The 14903-nt window shown below is 47.6% G+C and overlaps 1 protein-coding gene across 7 annotated transcripts in view; it reads right to left on the reverse strand.

The window, feature by feature from the left end:
• The window catches only part of PTPN20 (protein tyrosine phosphatase non-receptor type 20), a 123813-nt gene that overhangs the window by 32217 nt on the left and 76693 nt on the right, over positions 1–14903 (reverse strand). The window contains exon 11 of one of the 7 annotated variants that reach the window (XR_009734257.1): positions 3564–3715. The exons of the other annotated variants lie outside the window; for them this stretch is intronic. The gene's annotated coding sequence lies outside the window, so the exon portion shown is untranslated. The remainder of the gene's footprint in view (positions 1–3563; positions 3716–14903) is intronic. 7 annotated transcript variants of the gene reach the window in all.

Below are 14903 nucleotides of genomic sequence, written 5' to 3' on the forward strand. Positions count from 1 at the left end.
CAGCCGCCTGGAGAGCAGATCTGATGGTGTCAGCATGGGCCTCCCTCCGCTGAGTGGGGCTGTGGTGTCACCTCCAGCCACAGACGCCCTTGACCTCTGCCCTTACTGGAGGGAGCAGGACCCTCTCCAGGATGAGGACGGGGCCAGGGCTCCAGCACTCTGATGGCCTGCTGGGAGTCCCCTGGACCAGGTGCTAACAGCCCCAATAGCGGGCTGACTCTGCCTTTCTCCCAGGGAGCCCAGGGATGCACTCAGTCACCACCCACAGCTGTGGGAGGCACACCTGTCCAGCTTCTACTGCCCCAGCAGCACTCAGGCATCTCTAAGTCCCTGTGTGTCCTCCTGGCTAGAGTGGGAGAGTGGGAGGAAGCCTCCCAGCTTCCACCTCTGCTGCTGCTCTAAAGCAGCCCACTGGCACGCTGACCTGCGGCCTCTCTGCAGGCATCCCAGGACGTGGCTCTCCAAAACAGGCCCTGGGAGCCATGTTCAAGGCGGCTATTGGGTCTCCCCTTGTGCGCGCCTAGCCAAGCCCCTTTTCTCCTGTGGCCCCTCGGATCAGGTGCAGCAGCGGCACAGCTCTGCAAAGCACAGAGAACTCGCCTCTGAGTCCCAGGCTCCCAGACGGGGCTCGCACCAGCTTCGTCCTTCCTCCCAACAAGAGGAGGAAGTGTTTGTCCTCTTTTCTAGATGAGGTTCAGAGTCTTTGGCTAGGTCACACAGCATGGGTGGCCCTTCTTAAACAGTCTTTGTTCCCCCAATTTTATGATACTCCTGGCACCTAGAGGCTGGGATTCTGCCCTCTCTCCTTGAATCTGGTCCTGGAATGGCTCGACCAAGAGAACGGGGCAGGAGCAATCCTGTGCCAGTTCTTCGGGTGGGCTGCAAGGAGCTGGTAGCCTCCACTTCTTGGAATGTTGCTCTTGGAACTCAGTCACCATGTGTGAGGAAGCCTGAGTGGATGCACAGGAGGAACCCAGACCCCGGGCCTCAGCTGCAGCCCGGACCCTGCCACCAGCCAGCGCCTGCTCATCAGCCACAAAGTGAGACTCCTTTGAAGCTGACCCTTAGTCCCAAGTCAAGCTGCCCCTGCTGACACCTCCATGCGGAGTCCTGTCCCAGCTCACCCTGCAGTGTCCGAGCTAAATAAACATTGGTCTTCAAGCCAGTAGGTTCAGGGTGACTTTAAGTAACAGATACAGCAAGAAGTGGTGAGCACAGCTCAGCTGACAGCAAGGTCCAGGCTTCTAGATTCCCAGCATGACAGGAATTCACCAAAATCAAACTCCACAGCTCACCAGGGGCCAGGAAACTCCTTTCTGGCCCAACCTGACCATTTCACCTCCAAGCCCTGTGGGAAGGGTAGAAGGCCGAGGTGGGCCTGAAGCCCCTTGCCCTGTACAACCTCTGTCCCTTGAGTGTGGGTAAGACTTGTGACTATGATGAAATACCCCTCCCTGGATGAAGTTACTTATATGGCAGAGGGACTTTACAGATGGCATTGAGGCTGCTAATCAGGTGACCTTAAGACAGGGAGACTTGGAGGGATCTCGTCAAACCTAACATAATTGCCTGGGACCTCTAAATGCGGTTTTCTCTGGTTGGTGGGAGACAAGGCACTCGGAGAGGTCTGACATGTAAGGGGGCTTAGGCATGAAGGAGGGGCTCCCTTGCTGAGAGAGAGGAGCAGGGGGCCAGGACCTGAGGATGGTTACTGCGAGCTTAAAGCAGAACCCAGATCGTGGCCAGCAAGAACATAGGGACCTCAGATGGAAATTCACAAAGACCTAAATCCTGCCAGCAACCTGAGACAGCTGGGAAGCAGAATCCGCCAAGAGCCTCCAGATAAGACTCTGGCCTGGTGATTTCAGTCTCGTGGGACCCTTGGCAGGTGACCCAGCAGAGCCCATCTATACTTCTGACCTACAAGAACTAAGATATGATAACTGGGTGTTCGGTTGCTAAATTCGTAGCCTGTTACACAGCATAGATAATTAATATGACCCCATTCCTTTAGCTTCCAGACTCTTCCTTCCCTGGAAGTAGCCTTTCTTTCTTCACTGAAAATGGAGTGTCATGTAGGCCTTCAAGCATTGGCTGGGGTGGGGATCTACCCCACCTGAACCAGGGCCCCTGAACCAGCTCTCAGGAGTAAGTGGTTCCACGCATCGGTGGGTTCAGGCGTGGGCCCAGGATGGAACCCGTTAGTGTCCCAGGGCCAAGCCTCTGTGGCCTGGCAGGACCTCAGGGGATGGTAGCATCAAGTCCGCTGGCCTCCAGCTATCAGGCTCCCAGACTTCCTGTTAGGGTGACTAAGTCCAGCCTTAATTAGCTGGGCTCTGATGACCTGGACACTCCCAATTCCCTCATTTCCAGGACAATAATAGCTCCCTGTTCAAACCAGGCTTTCCTCCCAAAAGACCAAACTCTTGGTATGGCTGATTTATTCTGCTCCCTGTCTAACTAATCCAGCCATGATTTGTCTCGTACCTTCTGTGAACACAGTAGCATTCTGGTCTGAATCCACAAGAACATCTCACAGCATCAGGACACTGGCATATGCATGGAGCTTAATGGGCTCAAAGCCTATTCGTTTCCTCCCCTCCTCCTGCCAGTCTGTGCTCCCAGTCAGCAGACCACACACGGTTCCCATGCCCATCTTCCAGATGGGAATCCTGAGGCTCAGAGCACTAACCCAGAACACGGCACTTAGCCTGCCACCCGGACAGGTTTCTAGTTACTTCATGTCAGTGCCATTACTTCCTAGGTTTTGAAGGACAGTGATTTTTGTCTTGTTACCAACAAAGCCATCTCCATCAGAAAGAAGTGCCAGCCTGGATGTCCACCAGAGTTTTCAGAGAACTGCCCCAACAATGATTCCAAGGTGGTATATTTATTTATCAGATTATGCAGGGGGATAGTGTTTGGATTCTCTGTCTACTAATTTTCTTATCTGTATATATAGAAGTGAATTAAAATCTTACATTATGGTTATAGCTTTGCAATTTTTTATCATTCTGTTCGCTTTTGCCTTATGCATATTGATACAATATTGGTTTTGATACTCCAGGGCTATGCTATTCAAGAACATCCAGCTCATAATTGCAGATAATTATTTTAGGATAGTGAATTCCCATTACCCCCAAATGCCATTTGCCTAAATTCTATTGTATCTGTGATTAATATTGCTTCACCATCATTATTTAGGTTTACATATGCCTGATATGTGTATTTTTTCTATCCCTTAATTTTCTGCATAATTTTATTTCAGTTCTGTCGCTTGTAACAGCATATGGATGGATTTAAAAATTTTTTAACCTGATGGTATCTATCTTTTAATAAGTAAGTTAATCTGTTTGCTTTTTTGTGATTACTGATGTAACTTGGACTTACTTCAGCTATCTTATTTTATAACTTCTTTTTTCCATACCTTCCTATTGCTTCTCTTTTTATTTATATTTTTCCTGCACAGGCAATTTTTGCTTTCTTGATGGTTTTGAAATGATGACATTTTTCTGTTCTTGCAGTTGTTACCCTGATCTTTCCAATCTGTATCCCTGACTTACCTTCTCCTTTGAGCTGAGAATAATCTGCATTGTTATTCATCTCAATCCTTCCTCTCAAGTACAATAAGGATCTTGCCAGGCTCAGCCACCCAGCCATGGAGCCCTTGTCTTCAATTGGTTATTTTTGCCTGAAGTCAGTTTTACCTCTTATCCTGAGATATAAAATATGACCTTTAATTTTTATAATCAAAAGTGCATTATAGACTCTGACATGCGTTATAGATTCCATGCTGTATGACTGATGTGTTGTTTAAATTATTACCAGTTTCCTGGCCCAACAGATATTCTTAGTACTACATGTTCACATTTTCCTAACCATTAACTCTTGAGCCTTTTGAGATTCAGGGGAGGCCTGAAGCAAAGGCTTTTACTTCAAGAGACGGGGGATGTGGTTGGGGGAGAAGTATTCTTATACCCAAGCGTGTCGCAAAGTGTCCTGTTCAATTTCAAAGCTAACACATCTGAAAACTAAAAAAAAGAAAATCTTGAAAGCTGGGTAACAGACATTCATGCATATTAGACCATGCAAAGTGAGGGCTACATGCACTTTCATGGAGCAAAATTGGCCTGAAAGGGACCCTTGGGGTAGCGAAGACTTAGGTGAGCATAGAATCTTAAATAGTAAGAATCACTCCATCGCCAGTCCCTCTGATGTAACCCTCATTGACCACAATCTGCTCCTACTTCCATCTCTCCCCAGTCCTCCTTCATCTGCTCTTTATCTCCCTAAAGATCACCCATTTTCTCATCCCACAAGTTCTTTTCGAAATCAGTTTCAACTCTAAGCTCACATATGGTTCAAAATCCCTGGCTCTCCTGGCATTTTGCCATTCCCACCTTGCCAGGCTCCAGCACCAGCGGAGCCAGCACCTCGCTTCCCCTGTGCCCCTTGGTCCGTGCAGCGCAGAGAGGGAGGCTGTAGAACTGCACGCTTCGGCTCAGCAAGCCAGGCCTTGCAAACCTCCCGGGCCCCTTGAGGCTGCTGCATAACCCAGTTTTTCCTCCCTTGCTGGCCTCCAGCAGGTTCCTCCAGCAGCTGTTCCCAATCTTTCTCCTCTCTCCAAGCCCACACACGCACCCCCACTTCCTGAGGAATGAGCTTCGTAATTTATTGAGATTTCATCTGATAATGACGTTCTTACTTTCTCTCCCCTTTGCCTCAGAATGTCTCTATCTTCCCCCAGTGGGTCTTTATGGAGAAATAGTCTTCCTCTTTTCAAGACAAACTTTTCCTCCTGGACTCTGGATCCCTCACCTTCCTGATTCCTTCTTGACCTCTTTCCACATTTCTGTCTTATAACTTCTTTTTTTCTTTTTTTTAGCTTTACTGAGATATAATTCATATACAAAAGCATGCATATATTTAATTTATACATCTTGATGAATTTGGACATATGTATACTCCTATGATACGATCCCACAACCACAGCACCAAGGCACTAAAAATATACATCACTTTCAAGAAAATTTCCTTGTGTTCTTTTTTTTCAGTAAGAATATAACATGAGATCAATCTTCTTTACATATGTTAAAGAGTACAATACTATGGGGCTTCCCTGATGGCTTAGTGGTAAAGAACTTGCCTGCAATGCAGGAGATGCGGGAGACCCAAGTTAGATCCCTGGGCGGGAAGATCCCTTGAAGGAGAACGTGTCAGTCCACTCCAGGATTCTTGCCTGGAGAATCCCATGGACAGAGGAGCCTGGCAGGCTACGGTCCATAGCATTGCAAAGACTTCAACACAACTTGAAGTGACTTAGCAGCAGCAGCAGCAGCACGCATACACACACACACACAATACTATATTGTTAACTAACAGGTAAGATGTTGTATAACAAAATCTCTAGAATTTATCATCTTGTATAATAAATTCTATACCCATTGAAAACAACTCCTCACCTCCTCCTACACCCCAGCCTCTGACAACCACCATTTTACTCTCTGCTTCTCTGAGGCTGGCTATTTTAGACGGCTCATATAAGTGGGATCATGCAGTGTGTGTCCTGTGACCAGCTTACTTCACGTGGCATAATGTTCTCTAGGTTCATCCACGCAGTCACAAACGGCAGAATTTCCTTTTTTAAAGATTCAGTATATACATATATATGATACATATCATTTCTTTGTCCATTCATCTGTTGATAAACATTTGATTTGCTTCCATATCATGACTATTGTGTATAACGCTGTAGTGGACGTGGGGATACAGGTATCTTTTAGGCTTCTTGATTTCATTTTTTTGGATATACACCCAGAGGTGAGAGTGCCAGATCATAGTTCTGGTTTTAATTTTCTTGAGCAATCTCTGTGCTGTTTTCCATAGCAGCTGTGCCATTCTACATTCCCACCAACACTGTACAAGCATTCCAACCCTCCACATTCTTGCCAACAGTTATCTTTTGCTTTTGCTAATTATCATCCTAACAGACATGAGGTAATATCCCGCTGTGGTTTTGATCTTCATTTCCTTGATGACTGGGGATATTGAACACCTTTCCATACGCCTGGTGGCCATGTGTATGCCTCCTTTGGACAAATGTATACACAAGCACTCTGACCATTTTCTAATTGGGTTATTGGAGGGGGTTGCTGTTGAGTTGAAGTAGATGTTTATGTTTGGGATAGTACCCCCTGTTAGATGGACGGTTTGCATGTATTTTCTCTCATTCCATAGGATGTCGTTTCACTGTTGTCTGCTGTTTCCTTTCCATTTTTCCACTTTGATAAAGTCCCACTTGTCTATTTTTGGTTTTATTTCCTGTACTTTTGGTATCAAATCCAAGAAGTCATTGCAAAGACCAATGTCGAGAAGTTCCCCCCGCCCCCACCAATGGTTTCTTCGAGGAACTTTATAGTTTCAGGTCTCACACTTACATATATAATCCATTTTGCTTTGATTTTTATTTATGGCATCAAATAGAAGTCCAGTTTCATTCTTTTGCACGTGGATATGGAGTTTCCCCCGGAGAAGGCAATGGCACCCCACTCCAGTACTCTTGCCTGGAAAATCCCATGGACAGAGAGGAGCCTGGGAGGCTGCAGTCCACGGGGTCGCTAGGAGTCGGACACGACTGAAGCGACTTAGCAGCAGCGCAGTTTCCGCAGCACCATTTTTTTTAAAGAGATGATGCTTTCTCGCTATGTTTTCTGTCTTGTGACTTCTCTTCTACAAAACTCAGGAAAACCGAGTTTACCCCCTTGAAATAAACTATGTCCTTAGGCTTGTTGCCTTTCGGATTCCTGCCCATCTCCATCCCAGCTTCTCTCCGTGATTCTAACGCTGAGCAGTGAGCTGTGCAGTCACCACTTCCCACTCTGCCGTCTGCGGCGCTCACTTCCTTTGGCTTCTTCACGAATTGTTACTTTTGTGACTTTCCAAGTCTCAGTTTCTCTGATGTGACAAGTTCTCCCACTTCACATTAACCCTGTTTCCTTCCCACAAATCTCTAGGATTCTGCCCTTGACCCTCCTCTTTTGCTCCATATCACCTAGGATTCTCAATGAGGAGACATGGCCCTTTAAAACTTATCATCCAGACTGGGACACTTTGGAGAATTATAGAAATTACGTAGAGCAATAGGTGTCAGGAAGGACTGTCCTGGTCAGACTACCCATAGAGCTGTGTAAGGGTACTGGGACTTGTTTTAATCAGGTATGATAAGACACGCAGACTTGGAAATGATTGTCTTGAAAGACTTTGTTATATCCACAGATCCCTAGAAACAGGAGACACAGCCTGCCATGTAGGGCCACCAGGGTCAATCAGGAAGCAGAGGAAGGGGGAAATTGTGGGCAAATGCCTTTATTGTGGTTTTCGTGGGAATGACTAGACAGGGCAGAATGAGGTTGCTTAGGATTAGCTAGTGTGAACAATTTTAGTAGTTCTGGGGCATGTTTCAAGTATGTGGCCCTGGGTGATTAGGGCAGATGGATACTGGCCCAAAGTGTGAGAACCACTGAAGGAGGTAGTCGGGTATGGGCCCTGGGCTGGTTGGTTTGCAGTTGAAAAACATACTCTCAGGTAGGTTGTTTACTACCTTTGGGAACTGGCAGCAAGGTCCCAAGGTGTCCAAGCATCAGAATACAGAAGCTAAAAGACAGGATCAATAACTTGATTCTGGGTTAAACAGTTACAGTTTTGCTGAACCACGACTTCTCACAGCTTTAGCTACCAAGGAGACTTTAACAAAGACAGTCCTCCCAAGGAGAGAAAAAGGGAGTTTGGAGGCTGTTTTTGGTTTTTCTTTGTTTGTAATTTCCTTGGCCTTTTTTCTCAGACTCATGGGATTGACGATTCTGAAAAGCACTCTAGTCTAAGAGCAATGCTCTCAGGAGGCTGTGGGGCAGGTGAGTCCTCCTGCATCCTGCAAGTCACATCAGCTGGACCAGTTCACTGGCGTGCAGTCATCCCCAGCCTCCAATTAAGGTGACCTTTATCCTGAGAAGCTAATATGACCCATCTGTTCCTTCTTTTTAGTTACCCTCGGGGACATAAACTAAGCCAGCCCTTCCCCCTCATCCTTGGCTCCAGTCAAGCTGATTAGCTTGCAGTTTCCAGAATGCAACACATTTCTCTCTTCTGCTCCTTTTCTCATACTACTTGCTTCAACTAAAAAAAAATATACATATATATGAAGAGCATAATCTTAATATATATAAAATCTAATATATATAATCATATGTGTTCATCTGTATAAAGAACCGTATATATGAAGTTTGAGGTGCACATACATATGGAGATGTTCAGAAAAGGAAGAGAAAATGGACTCTGCTATGGACCCACATTTCAATATCCCAAAGTCCTGTATTTCACACCCACCATGTCTTTCTTGTCAACTTGCCCTCCTGCTAAACTCTCCCACTGTGTACAGTCCCCCTCACTCCAAGCAGATGCCACTGCCCCTACTTTCCAGGAGGAGCCTTCTGGAAAGGTTCCAGGAGAAACTGTCTAGTACACAGCCCCCAGCTGAGCCCCTGAGCCCAGCCACTACCCTCCCTCAGCTCTCACCCGCCACCCTCGCTTGACTAGCTGCACTGGTCTCTCAATTCCCTGGACACAGCTCGCTCCCCCTGCATAGGCCCATTGCAGGCAGCTCTGTCGCTGCCATTTGCCACATCTGGTGGGCCCTCAGCAAACTAACTCTTATTTGCCCTGCAGATCTCAGCTCAGACGTCACTGCCCCCTTGTCACTAGTCCTGAACCCTAAGAACGGATCCCCTTCCTCTGTCACATTCTCCAGGCGCCTGCTTCCTTTCATACCTTGCATCTCCTCAAATAATCATGATGAGATGATGTTTAAATTATAGGCATTGTAATCTTCCTGAAGTGTTTGAAAGCACCGTGGGAACAGGCACCTATCTGCTTCTACTGCTTAGGCTGTCTCTGACACTTAAGAAATACTCAGTAATATTTATGACATGAAAGAAAAGGAAAAGAGAGTAAGTCAATGAATTAATGAATGAAAGTAAAGTCTTTAATACCCATGTTGGAGAATCTTGATCTGATACGAAATAGAAGCTGTGGCTTGGCGGAGACTCCCTCCTTAACCAGACTGTAGCCAGGCACCTCCGAGCTCTCCTCTGGACTAGGCCTTGTCTTTGGCTGGCAGAACCTAGGGTCATGTGCCGACAGACTCTGAATGGGATGAGGAGACTCAGGACCAAATTTTGGGACGAATTTATACTCGCTTACAGTAAACCCACCTGTCACGAACCCAAGATGGCCCTGGAGAGAGAGCCCTGGCCTCTTTCTGCCCCAGGTCTGGCTGGCCCTGGCCAAGCAGCCAGCCTGCCAGTTCAGAAGGTGCCTGGGGACCCGTGGAAATGGCCGTTCTCATGCTCTGGTAAGGCTGACTGGGAGTGGAGATGTATCAGGCTCCAAACCTCACCTTTCAAGCTTTCCTAGAACAGAGCCTCTGAGGCAAAAACACCTCCTGGTTGTTCTCATTCCCTAAACGGCTGTGTTTTATGATGTGTTAAGTTTGGGGGGAAAAAAGAAAATTCCTCCAGCTGTGCAGTTATCCCAGCTGAAGGCCTTGCAGGACGGTGATTTATGAACTGCTGAGTGCCAGCAGCGTGCTCAGCTCCACAAGAGAGCCCGAGAGGGGAGGCTGGGCCAGGGTACTGCACTGCACCCTGCTCAGCAGGTACGACCTCTATGGAGACCCTTCAGCTTGAGAGGCCCCTGTGGGCTCAGGGCTCTCCGCACACTGGGACTGTCTCCAAGCCTGGGAGACTATCGGCCTGTTATTCCAGTCACCCTGAGAGTCCAAGCCTGGCCTTGGTTCATGGCGCTTCTTTGGCTTGAGCGATGGCCTCCTGAGCTGAAGGCCCCGTGGGCAGCTGTTCCTGGCCTGGGGCCCTTGCAGCTTTGCCCCGCTCTCGGTGCCTGGGCCCCGGGTAAGCAGGGCCTGTTTGTCCTGGAGGCTAACCTGGCGACCTCAGAGCAGACTTGGTTTGCCAGCACCCCATTTCCAGACCTAGATGTGAGGCTGCTGTCGGCCAGTTTCCTTCCCCAGGAAGCAGAAGGCTGTGCCAGTGGAGAAGGCTTCACAGTTGGCCTACCCAGCCGGTTTGGAGCTTTCTGGTTACATGGAGGGGAGCCAGGCCAGGCTTTGAGCAGAGTAATCTCATTAGAGGTAACAGACTCTCCTAGATGGGCACACACTGTGACTGCTGGCAGGGGTGAGTGGGTGCCCTGTGGTGGGGGGATGACAAAGGTGGGACTGCCTTAGTGGCAGGAAACCGTTTCGAGGTGGTTATAAAGGATCCAGGCAAACACTGATCCAACGGCCTCCCACCTTCCTTCTTTGATAGAGCACATCCCACCCTCTCAAAGCTAACTGTAGAAACTGCCTGTCATTCCAGGTCAGCCTTTACCAGGGAGCGGGCTGAGCAGCCCAGAGGGGTGAGAACGTGGGGCTTCCGGTCACACAGAAGCCACCTGAGTTCAAACAATAGGTGCCCTGGGCACTGTGGGCTCTGGGGGCCAGTGCTGCTGCCAAGTGGAAAATCAGCCCACACAGGAAGTGTCAGGGTGGCTGTGTTTCTGTCCAAAAGGAGGCTCATTGTCAGCTCCAAATCCAAGCAGAAAAGCAGGGAACCCTGAGCTCCAGTGAAGAGCTCAGGGAGTGCAGAGGGATGGAGAACCGTGGGGCCGGCTCTGGGTATAATTCCATGTGACTTAGAGTCCGCCTCTCCAACAAAGACCAATTAACTCTCTTTAGGGGGTTCCTGTGAGCTTCAGATGGGGTAACAGACCGAAGCAGTCCCTGTGCTGGGATCTTGCTCAGCAAGGAGACACTGCTCTCACACTCCAGGGTGGCTGTTGCTGCTCTCCCCGGCAGGTCACACAAAGAACAGGCATTCAACTACATTTAAAGTTGGAATAAACTCACCTCTCTGCCTCTTCTGTCATTTATGCAACCGCTCATTTAATTAATGCTTCGGGGCACAGAAAATACTTTAAGCGCTAACAATACAGAGTGAATACAATGAAGTTGGAAATGTGTTAGACCAAGGTTAATCCAGAGGTGAGCAGTAAAATTATCACTCCAACAATAAACTTTTAATATTGTGGTCTGTTTTTGTTTTTTTTTTCTTTTCTGTCCTCAGGTGGGATGGATTGTTTTGTAAGAGAAAAATCACATGGAAAATTAGAGCATAACAATTCTGAGAGGAGCTGTGTCTGTTCTAAGCCTGACCCAGTGCTGACCTATCCTCTCTGAAGGGACCCTGAGTTAGAAAGAAGTTGGGAAACAACCAAGAAACAGACAAATGACAGCTGATCCCAGCAACTGGGGCCTGCCAATTCTGGTACCCACCCTTCCTTTTCAGCAGCCTGGAATACAATGATGGCTTGTTCTCAGCTTGGATCTCTCGAGCCAGGAAAAGTCAGTACAAGGAACAGGCCTCAGGGTCTCACTACTGTCTGTGGAAAGATGAACAACCACTTCCACTTAAAAGATGGCCATGATCCTCCTCTCGTAGCAGGAGGAACGACATATGCACCACACCCATGCGAGAGGATGCCTGCACTGCGCCTGTGCGGGGCCAGAAGCACATAGCCGGGCCGGCGTGGACAGCATGCCGCAGCCAGCAGCAGGGTTCTGAAGGGGCCTGGTGAGCCCCTGTTCTGATGCAATCCTTGTTTTCCTTCTGATCATTCTCTGTGAGTGAGTCATGTCTTCCCAGGTTGCAGGGTGGAAAGGGCTCTGAATCAGAAGCTCACCTTCTTACCCCTGTCTCTGGGACACACAGGGCTAGGCACTTTCAGCATACCCAAGCACTATGCATGTGGAGAGAAGACTAGGGTTGACCAACACTCTGACTTATCTTTAGCCAACAACCTTTGCTTTACCTGTTATCAACAGAAAAAGCTAAGCAAAAGGGAATCCCGAAGTCCAGAAGGATTCGCTTAACAGTGGTTCCCAAAATGCCTTATACAAAAGAGCAGCAGCAGTCAAGATGGTGGTTGTTGTTCATTGTTACCAGACTGCTTCTCTTGAGAGATGGTCTGGGAGAGAGTGTCAAGTGTTATCTACTAACAATTCTAGTCTTTAGCACTGCAGCATGAGAAGGCAACATCTCTTTTCACTTCATGAAGAAGGAGAACTCCTGAAGGCCCTCTGTGACAGCACTAAGCTGCTTATTCACTTGGTTTCTCTAACAGTAAACGAGCGTTTGTGGTGACTGGCTTCACCGAAGCATTAGGAAAATGCACCCGAAAAATAAGATATGGACATTCATTCACTCATCCAAATATATGAACTACTTGAAATTGAGGAGCAGGGACATACGAGAAGTCAGCGCCAATAAGGACAAGTTGAGAGGCAGCAGAGTGAAGTCCAAGCTTCCAGCCCTGACGATACCCACACCACCCTTGAGTGTTCACTGTAGACAGCAGGGTTTCCTGTCCAAGTGGAAAGGAGCGACCATGGGAAACATTCAAACACCAGAGGAGAGGAGACAGGCAACCAGCAGCTGAAGAACACCTGACAGATGAGAATCACGGACCCACAAAACAAGAATTAGAGGAGACAGAAGACCTCAGAGAGGAGGAGGAGGAGGAGAAAAAGGCCATGGGAGAACAACAAAAGTTTAAACGTGAGTACATGGTGCTTGGGGAAAAATTTCGTTTCTTAAACCCAGCCAACCCTTTTGTCTTCCTGCTGGTCTGGCCATTAATAAGTTAAATGGAACAATGAAATATGTTACCTGTCTGTTTGAATGAGAGTTATGTTTTCAACACAATAGCTTCCTCCATAACAACATTCAATGCTATGCGGTTAGGTGCATATCTACAAAATGTCTACAAATCTCTACAATATCTACAAAACCCTCCAAATGAGAAAAGAATGACATGTGAATTTTATGCAGACAAACATCATACTACACGAGAAAGACATTTTCAAATATTCCAGACATGGAATATAGAACTCATGAGCCCTTCTTGGGAAAAGCGATTGGAGGATAAATGCTAATAAATGCAATAGAATTCCTATGTAACCACTAAAGAGACAAAAGTAAGTTTTCTATTACAACCCAATATTTAATTCATTTATCCTTCTTCCTATAATCATAATTTCATGCCAAAGATCAAGAGAGATGGCACTTTCTGTGTGCAAGTCCTTCTTCTGGTCCATCTGATGCTAGTATACTAATCTGTACTATGGAACTCCCGCAGAATGAAGTTAGTCACTCAGTCATGTTCGACTCTTTGCGACCGCATGGACTGTAGCGCCCCAGACTTCTCTGCCCATGGAATTCTCCAGGCAAGAATACTGGTGTGGGTAGCCATTCCCTTCTCCAGGGGATCTTGCCAACCCAGGGATCGAATCCAGGTCTCCTGCGTTGTACACAGATTCTTTACCAACTGAGCCACCAGGAAGCCTATGGAATGCAGTATGTCCCAAGAACTCTTCTCGTATTGACTCTCATGGGACTGGTCTCTGTGGAATATGCCTAAGCATTTCTGGATAGTATGCTCATGTCATAAACCAATGCCTATGAAACGAACATTGCTCCAGAATACTGACATTACATGATAGGTATGCAGACAACTTTTCTGTTCATCCATTCTCCATTCATCTGACTTTTACTGAGAACTTACTCTCTTTAGGCATCACACTCGGTAATAATGACTCAAAGCAGAGGAAAGCACAGTTGAGCCTATGACAGCTCATAAGAAAGTCACCCATCAATAGTTATGATGTTGTGTTTGCTGTAGTATATAAACAAGCTGTGATATAAACAATCACTCTAACAGTCTAGGGGTGAGGGTGAGAAAAGTGTGTAATGCTTCGTAATTCTGCACCTATTTCAAGGAGAGGGCTTTAAGTGCAATGTGACACTGTCCCTTCCTGCTCTGCTCTGAAGAAAGGTGGGTGGTGGGGAAAGCAGAGAAGTACCAGGAGATCACACCTGCATGACACTCCATGTATCTGGGTGTGGACAACTAGGGAACTTGTGAGTGAGAATAGACAGAGAGGGCACTTCAGTTCAGTTCAGTTCAGTCGCTCAGTCGTGTCCGACTCTTTGCGACCCCATGAATCTCAGCATGCCAGGCCTCCCTGTCCATCACCAACTCCCAGAGTTCACCTAGACTCATGTTCATCGAGTCAGTGATGCCATCCAGCCATCTCATCCTCTGTCGTCCCCTTCTCCTCCTGCCCCCAGTCCCTCCCAGCATCAGAGTCTAGTAGTGTACACTTGTGGTTCTCCAGCAAAGCAGCCTACTCAGCAGGGTGCCCCCTGCCCACAGATCTACCCAGGCTCTCTCGCTGTCTCCCAGCATTACCGCGCAGGTTGCTGCACTTCCCCAGACGCCTTCCGAGTAGGACACCATCCTGGCCACAGGCACAGATCTAGCCCTGGCCTCGGTATTACAGTGATGAGCAGAGGCCTCTTTTCTTCTCATTTAATGAATCCCAGCAAAGGTGTATTCCCAGATTATTTGTTATTATTGCACTGCTTTCTATGACTTGCTTTTATAGCTTATCTTTTCATCAACATACTTCCCCTGAAGGTCAAGAGCCAGAGGAGATGTGAGTGACCCTGCTCAACCCCAGGCCTCCTTACAAATGCCTTACTCAGGCTCCTTGTCTCCGGTAGAAGCCTGGCAGTCTCTCTGCCCCCTCTCTCCCCCACAGGACTTGACCAGAGGAGCTAGGGGGTGGCCACTGTGGCCAAATGCCATCACTCAGCTCTGAGGGTAGCAGTTAGTGCCAGTGGGCAGAGACATTGTCTCCCCTTAGAGGTCATTAGAACACTCATAAAAATAAGCTGCTCACAGTAGTATGCCAGCTCAGGCATCCCGGGCAGGCCACAATAGACCCCGAT

Source organism: Bos javanicus, chromosome 28 (genome assembly GCF_032452875.1).
Source record: "Bos javanicus breed banteng chromosome 28, ARS-OSU_banteng_1.0, whole genome shotgun sequence".
Classification (NCBI taxonomy): domain Eukaryota; kingdom Metazoa; phylum Chordata; class Mammalia; order Artiodactyla; family Bovidae; genus Bos; species Bos javanicus.